This window comes from Megascapheus bottae, chromosome 6 (assembly GCF_031878675.1).
Source record: "Megascapheus bottae isolate mThoBot1 chromosome 6, mThoBot2.hap1, whole genome shotgun sequence".
Lineage (NCBI taxonomy): Eukaryota > Metazoa > Chordata > Mammalia > Rodentia > Geomyidae > Megascapheus > Megascapheus bottae.
The window spans coordinates 13204850-13214870 of record NC_143514.1 but is presented as its reverse complement, the minus strand read 5'-3'; the positions used below and the strand labels follow the sequence as shown (position 1 = coordinate 13214870).

The window sequence follows — 10021 nt, the reverse complement described above, 5'->3', positions numbered from 1 at the left end:
GTAGAAACCTTGGGCTCTACTAGCAGAGATCTGCAATAGAGTAAAACCTTGATACATAAGGCCATATAGTATGAACCTAATTGAAAAGACCTCCAGGATATAGAAACAAAAGCCATATAATGAATGATTGTTGTCCTTAATATACTATATTATCTCTCATCTCTTTTGCTGTCCCTTGGTTATCTCATATTGTTACAGTATCTCACTTTGTTATCTGATATATTGGATGTATTTGTATTTGGTTATTTGAAATTGGATAGGGAAGGGGGGAAAACCAAGATGGGGGGGTGAGGGGGAGGGTAATGGGTACCAAGACATGTGAAAGGGTATCAATGTATGTGAATTAATGCACCTTCTATCTGGCAAATATCATGTAACCCTTTTATTAATTACACTAAAAAATAAATTAATAATAAAAAAGAAAGATACATGTTTGCTGTTTTCCAAGCATACCAGTAATTCACCATGCTCACACTGTAGGCAAGGTGATGGTTCACAGATCACAGTCTGATCTTGTCTTTCCCCTTTCACACCATACCACAGCTTCCTACAGGCTTCAGCCTAAAAGGAGAAATCCTTGCTGGTCACAGCTCCATGATTTGACCCTAGTCCACCTCTTGAGCTCATCTCCCTCAATCCACAGCCATCCCCGGGGGCCTTTCACTTTGTCTTGCTGTAGCACAGTTTGGGTTCTCCAGGAAACACAGTGAGGCAGAGTTCCGTGTTCCGGATGTTTACCAGGGACAAATTCTGAGTCAACACCCATTCAAAGGAGGGGGAGGAAGTAGGATTGGGAAGGCAGAAACATCAAGCTGAGATGGAAGCCCGACAGCACCAGCCAACAAGGTAGCAGAGTGCTCAGAACCTGAGATCCTGAGATATCCATTGGAAGCCAGCATGGGGGGTGGGGGAGGGCGGGGTGAGCTTGGCCTGCATGTGAGAGGAAGGGTGTGACCTTGGTCTGGATATGGGGAAAGGTGTGGCCTTGGGAAAGCAATGCCTGGAAGGGTTGGCAGCCTTTCTGGGACTTGGGACGTCCTGTCCCCGGGGGCATCTGGGCTTGGCAGCTGTGTGCTCACCACCTACCTACATGAAATTCTCCTTTTCACTTCAGCTCACCTTCCAAACCAATACAATTCTTACTTTCCTAGATGGGACATCTCAAGTTTCCAAACTTTGTTGGAAATCATTCCATTTATTCAGGCCATCCTGGTCATGACCTTTATCAGGTTTTATGGTAACCAGTTGCTTACAATAATAAACCTGTGCCCACTCAGGTAACTCCCATAGGTTTGACCAGCAATGTACAACTAGGGCTAGCACACAGTAGGTCCTCAGAAATATTCACTGAGTATATTAGTGAATCAAAGGCAAAAGACAGGAATTCTTGCCAACATATCTGCTTTGCTATATTCTAAGAGTGGCACTGGGTGGCAAAGATACCAGGCTCTATCATCAGTCTGTCCAATAGGCCAGGCCCAGCTCCGTCAAATTCAACTGTGTGACTTTGGATATGGTCAAATGAGCTCTCTGAATCCAGATTTAGTTTTAATCAACAACAGTAATAATCATCCTGATCATCATCGCTGGTCGCCAGTGACTTGTGCCTGTAATTCTAGTCATTCAGAAGGCTGAGATCTGAGGATCATTGTTCAAAGCCAGCCTGGGCAGAAAAGTCTCCATGAGACTCATCGCCAATTAAGCAGTGAAAAACTGAAAGTGGCACTGTGGCTTAAAATGGTAATGTGTTAGCTTTGAAAGAGCTCAGAGAGCGTGCCTGGGCCCTGAGTTCAAGCCCCACAACTAACTAACTAAATAATAATAGTTTTTCTCACATTCTGCTGAGAGAATCCAATGAAATATGTATATAACAGGCTGACTGTAGTGTCTGGATACAGTAAGATATCCACAGATGTCAACAACAGCTGCTGTTATTGTTTGGGCTTGCGTGGTAAGTGCTTAGCAAACCAGAAGAAGACTTTTAAAAAGTTATATTTATTATTATAAGGTGTCTAAATTGTGTCCTTAAAAATATTAGTACCTTATTGGTACTTACTTTACAGTTTAAAATTGGATTTGAATGTACAATTTAATTAGTTTTCATTTTTCTGTATAGGAAACATTGTCTTCTCTGGAAGCGTTCTGAAGTTTCAAGAAAGTCCCTCTCCTATACTTTCCACTTACAACATAGGAATTTATAACTCAGCAATACTGAGCTACTTTTAGCATGCAAGTGCCTGTAGTGAAAGATGTGTGTGTGTGTGTGTGTGTGTGTGTGTGTGTGTGTGTGAGTATGTGAGTGTAAGAAGCATGCTGTTTTGCCTGTGTCTGAAAGGCCTTTTCCTAAATTAGGAAATTCTGACTCGAGTGTGAATTAATTCATTGGTTCAAAAATCACCTCATGAACAAAGCTTCTTACTGCCTTACTACTCTGTTAAACCTCCTCCTCCTCTCCTCCCCCTTTCCTCCTCCTCCTCCTCCTCCTCCTCCTCCTCCTCCTCCTCCTCCTCCTCCTCCTCTTCTTCTCCTTCTTCTTCCTCCTCTTCCTCTTCTTCCTCCTCTTCCTCTTCTTCTTCTTCTTCTTCTTCTTCTTCTTCTTCTTCTTCTTCTTCCTCCTCCTCCTCCTCCTCCTCCTCCTCCTCCCCTTCTTCTTCTTCTTCTTCTTCTTCTTCTTCTTCCTCTTCTTCTTCTTCCTCTTCTTCTTCCTCTTCTTCATATTCTCTTGTGTCATTTGTGGGACTTGAATTCTGGGCCTGGGCCCTGTCCCTGAGCAATTCGGTTCAAAACATGCTCTCTGCCACTTGAGCCCTGGTGCCACTTCTGGATTTTTAGTATTTAATTGGAGATAAGAGTCTGACAGACTTATGTTCCCAGGCTAGCTTTGAACTTCCATCCTCAGATCTCAGCCTTCTGAGTTAGCTAGGATTACAGATGTGAGCCACCAGCATCTGGCCTTTGTCTTAACCATCCAACCCAATTATATTTCTCAGCTAGACTGCAAGCTTCATGACACCTTTGGTGACTTATACATTCAGACATTCAATAAATGCTGCTTGAAGTGACTTGAACCAGAAGAGAACCATCAGAAATCCTTAGAAAGACAAATAAGAACAAGGTATTGGTGGCTCACGCCTTTAATTGTAGCTACTCAGGAGGCTGAGAGATGAGGATCAAAGTTTGAAGCCAACTCAAGTGCCTGTGGCTCATTCCTGTAATCTTTTTTTAATAGTCCAGATATCTTTATTATTATTATTTTTACATCTCTTAGGCCATGAATTCATAGGGGATAGGTTCCAATAGCTCAGGTTCCTTCCCGTTGGTTCTCACAAAGTGTGCTTCTCTGGGTGGAGCGGACTGGCGCTTCAGTTGAACCCAGGTTCCTTTCTCTTTGGCTTCCTTCATTTTCTGGTCATTTTCCTTCACCCTTTTCTGGAAGCTATCTCGGCTCTTAGAGTGCTTAATATGTTCAATATGCACATTAATCCACTTGGCAAGTATCTTGCCCTTAACTTGTTTGTTCACAACAATGCCAACAGCATGCTGGGTAACATTGTAGACCCTTCCAGTTTTGCCATGATAACATTTATGGAGCATTCCTTTTTGAACTGTACCCATTCCCTTGATGCCTACAATATCACCCTTCTTGTAGATTCTCATGTATGTGGCCAAAGGAACAACTCCATGCTTCCTGAAGGGCCTAGAGAACATGTATCTGGTATCTCTCCTCTTTCCCTTTGTGTTCATCATTTTGGCAAATTACTGGAAGATGGAGGTGCCGGCCAAAAGGCTCGTTCCTGTAATCTTAGCTACACGGGAAGTGGGAGTCCAATTGAGAATAGACTAAGATAAAGAAGTATAGATAATCTGCAATGTGCTCAAAATACAGTTTATTAAGATAAAAGCCAAATACTCGGCTTCTTCCTTTCAAATTAAAATACAATACCACATAACAGAGTGTCCAAAATATTAGTGTAGTACTTGATAAATTATCAACAAATAAGCCAGGTGTTGGTAGTTCATGCCTGTAATCCTAGCTACTCAGGAAGCTGAGATCTGAAGATCACACTTCAAAGCCAACATGGGCAGAAAAGTCAGTTTTGAATCTCCAATAAACTACTCAGAAAAAGCCATAAGTGGTGCTATGGCTCATAGCCTTGAGCACAAAGAGGATGAGGGATAGTGCCCAGGCCCTGAGTTCAAGCCCTTGGGACCAGCAAAAATAAAAATAAAAAAGTATCACCAATAAAACATTTGCCGTTATCCTGAATACTTTACAAGAAGGAACAGGAGATATACTAGGTCTTCTTGGCACAGGTCAAAACTTTCTTAGTAACAACTCAGAAGCACAACAAATTAAAGAAAGCTTGGACAAATGGGACTGCCTTAAACTGCAGAGCTTCTGTATGGCAAAGGACATACCTAGCAAGTTAAATAGAAAGCCCACAGACTGGAAGAAGATCTTCATTAGCTATACAACAGACAAAGGCCTCATATCTAAAATATATCTATAGCTCAAAAAATTGAATCTCTCCAAAACAAATTCAAAAAGAAACAACCATCCCATTAAAATTTGGGCTAAAGTCTTAAAGAGAGTCTTCTCTGAAGTGGAAATAAGAATGGACTATGGGGACCAAGACATGTGAAAGGGTATCAATGTATGTGAATTAATGCACCTTCTATCAGGCAAATATCATGTAACCCTTCTATTAATTACAATAAAAAATATAGGAAAAAAAGAATGGACTATAGACACATGAAGAAATGCTCAGCATCTCTGGCCATACAAAAAAATGCAAATCAAAACAACTCTGAGATTCCACCTCACTCCAGTTAGAATTGCCATGATCAAGAAATCTAATAACAACAGATGCTGGCGGGGATGTGGCCAGAAAGGATTGCTACTACACTATTGGTGGGAGTGCAAACTCATTCAACCACTATGGAAAGCAATATGGCATTTCCTCAAAAGACTAAACATAGAGCTCCCCTATGACCCAGCAATCCTACTCCTTGGCATTTACTCAACTTTCTAGAAACAAGAACATACTAAAGCCACTAGCACAACAACATTCATTGCAGCATTGTTTACCATAGCTAAGATATGGAACTAACCCAGATTCCCTCAGAAGATGAATGGATCAAAATGCAGTACTTATACACAGTGGAATTCTATGTTTCCATCGCCCCATTCATGAGGAAATGGAAAAACTTGGAAAAAATCATATTAAGTGAAGTAAGCCAGTCCCAAAGAAACATAGGTTTATGGTTTCCCTCTTTTGTAATAATTATTATACATCTAGGACTCTCCTGGCAGAGGATTACAATAGCTCAAAAACCTATGTCATATAGGATGAGACTAAATGAAATGAACTCTAGGATATGGAAACAAGAGGTTTATCTTGTGTGATTGTTGTTCTTAATGTACTGTTATTTCTCTTCTCCTTTTTGTTATTGTGGTTAATCTAATGTTGTTACTGTCCCTGACTTTGCTACCTGGCATATCGTATATACATTTATTTATTTGAAATAGTGAAGGGAAGGGGGAAAAACAAGATGATTGGGAGGGGGTGGAGAGAGGGAAATGAGGACAAAAACATGAGAAGGTGCATCAATGTGCAAGAAGTAATGCACCTACTACCTGACAAATGTAACTGTAGCCCCTCTATACATTATCTGAACAAAAAAAAAACCCAAAAAACAAAAACAAAACACTTGGCCACCAGTATGGCCTAGTGGTAGAGTGCTTGCCTAATATGTACAAAGCCCTGGGTACAATTCCTCTGTACCACATGCACAGAAAAAGCCAAAAGTGGTCCTGTGATTCAAGTGGTAGAGCGCTATCCTTGAGAAAGTCCAAGAAATAGAATGTATATTTTGTAGTTTTCTTTATATCTTAACCCTTAGTTATTATTCCTCTAAGAAATAACTCTCCTTCTCTGCTTTTGTTATGAGCTTCTAGGACAGCTGATAGCCAGCCACCCTTTCAAGTGCCTGTACTGTTCCAGCTATTGCCTGTTCTTTTTATTATTTTTTATTGTCAGGATATAAGCTATTGCCTATTCTTAACAATATATGCACACTTCACGTCCATGACTTCCATGGCTCTACTTTGTCATTTGTCTCCCTCTTTTTGAGTATGTTTTTAAAAATATTCTTTTTCATTGAAACACTTCTTGTTAACTCTTTGTTTTAACTCCTCTGCTATTAAAACAATATCCAATAGGAATTAGAATACTGATGAGTTCTTTTAGGATCCACATATGAATTCTTTATTTCACTCAGACGATAGATATGCAGCTATCATATTAAGATGTGACTACCAAACTGACTAGAAAAGATGACAGATTTAAAGAAATTAATTTGTTTTGTGCATGACAAGCAGAAGATGGGATATACTGAAATTGCTTGACCTCAAAGGATTAATAGTAAGAGTTACATTCAGCTATGAATGGCATGATGATGTCAACAACGCTGAGACTCTGAGTTTCACAAGATATGATTAACTGACAATGCTATTTATTAGTCAGTCTAGAAGGAAGAACATTTATGATCACCAGACCAACTGCTTCTCTGGAAATGTCTCATTTCTACGTATGCCTCTACGAGGTAGCGTTTTTCTTTTTTATTATGCCCAACCTTCCCTTCCATTTCCTGTCAATCTCATGTCGTTTGAAAAATTGTTATCTGTTTCATGCAACACATAAAATTGTTCTCTTCGATCTTAGTGAGAGGCTTGAAACAGAAGGTGTTTCTAGAAAAGCAAAAAAAAAGAAAAAGTTTCCAACAAACAGAAAACCCATGTCAGTTTCTCCTGTTGACTGTTTTCAACAATTGAAAGTGCTAAGCCTGGTAGCTCAGCCCATGCCTGTAATCCTAGCTAGTTAGGGAGGTTGAGATCTGAGGGGCTCAAGGTTTGAAGCCAGCCCAGACAGACAAAGCTGACAGGCTTTTACCTCCAATTAATCACCAAAAGACAGAGGTGGAGCTGTGGCTAAAGTGGTTGCTTTGGGTGAAAAAGCCAAAGGACAGCATACAGGGACTGAGTTCTTTCCCCAGTACACACACACACACACACACACACACACACACACACACACACACACACCCCAAAACCAAACAAACAAGATACCCTACTGAGAAACTGTCCCTCTATTTCTTTCTCACTGTAAGATCTTCAAGACTAGTAACTATATATTAATTCAAATTCATGTCTTTTACACCTTATGCCAAATTTTTACTGAAGAAAGAAAGGAATAATTAAATACTGATACTGTAAAATTGATTTTTTTCAGTAAAAAAAGAAGCTTAATAACAGCTATCTGCTAACATAGTTCCCAACAGACATTTAGTAAAATTATTAAGAAGATAAGTCTACAAAAGAAGGGAAAACTTACTAACTCTAGGTAAACAATGCATCAATAACAATAAGTAGTATTTTCTGCTTGATAATCAGTTACATAGAATTATTCTGGCTTTTTTATTGGCAAATTCTATTTGACGTTTTCACAAGAATTAATTTTCTTACAACAGAATAAAGTAGGAAGAAGTGGAAAAAGAAAAGGTGAGAGCAAGAACCATTTCCACAGTTCTCTGCAGGAAAGAAGAAGTGGCAGTTCCTGAGCAAACGTATTTCACCCACACAACACTACTTCTAGGCAGTTGTTACTCTCTTTTTGAAACCGAGGAAATTGAAGCACCCCACAAATCTGTGCAGTAAAACTAAGATGAATCAGGACAGGGAGAACAAAGGAGGATATTCTTAGGAAAGAATCACAATGGCTAAATAGCTATGTGCATATGATCGTATAAAATGATGCTTCTCAAAATGAACTCCAAGAAATGGAAACAGGGTTGTTGCTTTTTTTAATTGTACTGTTTGCGGTTATTTCTTTTTTCTCCCTCTAATCTTTGGTTTGCCCCTGTTGTCACTGTTTTTTGTTTAAATTTCTGTACCCTTTATATTATATTTAAGTATATGTGATTTGGGGAAAGGAAGGGGAATTACAGAAATGGTGGGACAAAGGATGAACTAAATCAGCAGTGATACTCACTAGACACTACATTGTAAATGAATTTTACAACTTGGGGGCAGGAAAAGGAGTGAGAGAAAATGAGGGAGAAAGTACCATTGTTCAAAAAGAAATGCATCCATTACCCAGCTTATGTAACTGTAATCCCTCTGTAAATCACCCTTACAATAGAAGTTAAATTAAAATTGTTATCTGATATATTGGATACATTTGTATTTGGTTACTTGAAATTGGACAGGGAAGGGGGGAAAACCAAGAGGGGGTTGGGGGGGAGAGAAATGGGGACCAAGACATGTGGACGGGTATCAATGTATGTGAATTAATGCACCTTCTATCTGGCAAATATCATGTAACCCTTTTACTAATTACAATAAAAAATATTTAAAAAAGAAGTTAAATTAAAAGAAGACAAAGTCATGAAAGATTAGAAAATGGAGAGCTACTCAGAAAGATTACAATTTCACATCTCTGATCTATTTATTGTTTATTATTTATTATTATTATTGTCTTTACTGGGGTTGGAACTCAAGGCCTTGAATTTGCTAGGAAAATGCTCTGCCACTTGATTCATGCCCTGAGCCGAACCATTCTAATTAATTTTTAATTTTACTTTCTTTTTTCCATATATTTTATTGTAATTAATAGAAGGATTACATTATATTCACCAGATAGAGGGTGCATTACTTCACATACATTGATACCCTTTCTCATGTTAATTTTACTTTCTTAAAGCAGTTGTACAAAGGTGTTTCTATTCAACATGTCAGTCATGAGTATAATGTATCTTATTCAATGTCACCTTTTTCCATTTTAAGTTTTTTGTTGTTGTTTTTTGTTTTTGGTCAGGCATAAGGCTTGAACTCAGGGTCTGGACACTGTCACTGAGCTTCTTTTACTCAAGGGTAGCATTCTACCATTTAAAGCCATATAGCTCTACTGCCAGTTTTCTGTGAGAGATACAACTTTCACAAACTTTTCTGCCTGGGCTGTCTTCAAACTGCAATCTTCAGATCTCAGCTTCCTGATTACCTAGGATTACAGGTGTGAGCTACCAGCACCAGCTTCTATTCTAATTTTTATTTGTTTATTTTTATGTTTATGTGTACTTTTGTTTTTGTGGGTCATGGGGCTTGAACTCTGGGCCTGGGTATTGTCCTTGAGCTCTTCAGCTCAAGGCTACCGCTCTACCACTGGAGCCACAGCCCCACTTCTCATTTTTTAGTGGTTAATTGGAGATAAGAATCTCAGGTTCTTTAGTGCCCGGGCTGACTTTGAACCTTGATCCTTAGATCTCAGCCTCCTGAGTAGCTAGGAGTATAGGTGTGAGCCACTGCACCTGGCTCCATTCTAATTTTTAAGGGGACATTACAAATCAAAAAACCTGTATCTGAATAACCCACAATGCTATTTAAGACAAAGCATAGCCCAAAGAAACTCTAATTTTTCCATAGAGAATAGTTCTAGAAGGGGGGTTAACAATCAAATTACAAAAATGGAAGAATACAGCCTAAGTACTTATATTTTGTTTGTGTGCTGGAGCTTGAATTCAAGGCCTCATGCATTGCTTAACTGTTTTGCTCAAGCTTGTACTCTACCAGTTGAGCCACAGCTCCACTTATGGATTTTTGCTAGTTAATTGGAGATAAGAATCTCAGAGACTTGTCTACTTAGACTGACATTGAACCTCCATCTCAGATCTCTGCCTCCGGAGTAGATAAGAAGACAGCTGCATCCCACCGGCACTAGGCTTCTAAACATTCATCAATGAGTATCTTTATGTCATATTTCCGGAATTAGGGTACAAGTTGTGTAAATAATTATTACCACGAATTAATTGTAGGAAGCGATTTCATTGTGATATCTACATGTGTGCATACATTTGAGTGAATTTGATGAAGTACACCTCTCTTTTACTCTTTTATAATTTTTCTTTCTTCTCTCTTCCACCACATTTTTTTAACAGTTTTTGGTAGGTTTCATTATGCTCTGGA

General features: G+C 39.1%; 1 pseudogene; it reads right to left on the bottom strand.

The window, feature by feature from the left end:
- Positions 1-3264: 3264 nt before the first annotated feature.
- On the bottom strand, positions 3265-3747 carry LOC150061396 (large ribosomal subunit protein eL21 pseudogene; annotated as a pseudogene).
- Positions 3748-10021: the final 6274 nt, after the last annotated feature.